Below are 1620 nucleotides of genomic sequence, written 5' to 3' on the forward strand. Positions count from 1 at the left end.
GAGGCATATACATGCACACCAGCGGTGGGATTCACAATGTCTACTACAGGTTGAAAAAAAACCCTGTTACTATAGGTTAATAAACTATTATTTTTCAGTGTTGGTGATAGTGTTTGCTTTTGTTGACCATAATTGTCATGCTATAAATCAAATAAATATGCAATTCTAATGATAAAAACAAATTTTAATTCACAGTTAAATTGAATAAATATTGATGTACAAATTCCATCCTTTGAATCTGGCCAGCAGATGCCTGAATTCTGAAATTGCTATGGGACTTGATTTTTGTAAATTCTGAGCACCTGCAGCTTCTACTATCTTCACTGGGTATTGTAGGTATTCAATACGTCTAAAATGTAAGTCTGTTCTTTATATGCCAATCAATTTCTTCTTGCTGCTTTATCCATAAATTGGTAAAGTTCTGCTATTATTTTTCAGAGGAGGATAATTTGGCATAACTCACATGTCTAAAGTGCAGTAAATAGGCCTAAGCAAAGTATGCAATCACAGGTATGCTATTGCCTGACATTGCTTCAGGGTTACTGAAAAACATTACCTAGCAAAGTTTGGTTGGTATGATTACCATGCTTTAGAATATTTCACACTGTATTGGTAACATCTTCAGACAAATTAATTGCACTTTGTAGATGCATGTTATAACTAGCCACAAATGATGAAAATTAGTTGCAGATATTTTCACACTGTCTAGTTTGCTTACTTCCCTAATTTTATCTTGCACTCTGTTACTTTGTTTGTGCTCTACCTTGTCATCTACAAACAGAGATCAAAGCTGTGGTTAAAACTCATTTGAAAAACATTGATGAGATATCAAATTAATTGTGTAAGTTCTTTGAAAATATAAATAATTCTAATACAGTACCTGTTTTTCACATGCTAAACTGCACGGCTAGGGGAAGACATTCAAAAAGCCTATGCCTTTGATTCAATCTTTGCAGGTTAATTCAACCTGGCTAGGCTGAACCAGTTTGTAACCAGACAGACATTTTCTCTGGACTGAGTAAATTCGGGCACATGCCTGCAGTGGCTCAGGCTAGAAGCCAGGGGGCATTAGAGCAGCCCTCCCTTCCCTTTTACACTGCTGAGCTGATGGGGGACATGGCCAGGCCCCAGCAGCACATTCTGATTTGGGAGGTCTGCCTGCACCAGCCCAGGCTTTGCCCCGCTCACTGCTCACGGGGTGGGAGTGTTGCCAGTCCCCAGCCCCCTGCTAGCACTCTGAGGCAAGGGGGTGGGGTGCAGTGCATGCATCTGTTGATGATATGGAACTTTTCAATCTTCCACTCTGCTTCTTCATACCGTCTGCAGAAAACTGACATATGAGCAAGCCAGCAGGGGGATGCTAACAATGTTTATCATCCAATCAGCAAAACAATAGCCTCTCTCCATTAATTCAAACTCTTCTTAAACAGCCTACCTGTTGACCCATTATTAGCTCCAAGTAGCCCTAAGTGGTCATTGTTCTGTCTGGCTGTCCCAGTGAAATTGGAGACAAGTGCATGTCTGCATTAGCTAGCATACCCCGTGCCTAGGAACTCTGGGGCTGGGGTCTCTGCTGCGGGAGATGGGAGGGAGGGATGGGGGGATTTCCTGCTTGAGCAG

The sequence above is a fragment of the Gavialis gangeticus genome, unplaced genomic scaffold (assembly GCF_001723915.1).
Source record: "Gavialis gangeticus isolate Ggan-Ray unplaced genomic scaffold, GavGan_comp1, whole genome shotgun sequence".
NCBI lineage: Eukaryota > Metazoa > Chordata > Crocodylia > Gavialidae > Gavialis > Gavialis gangeticus.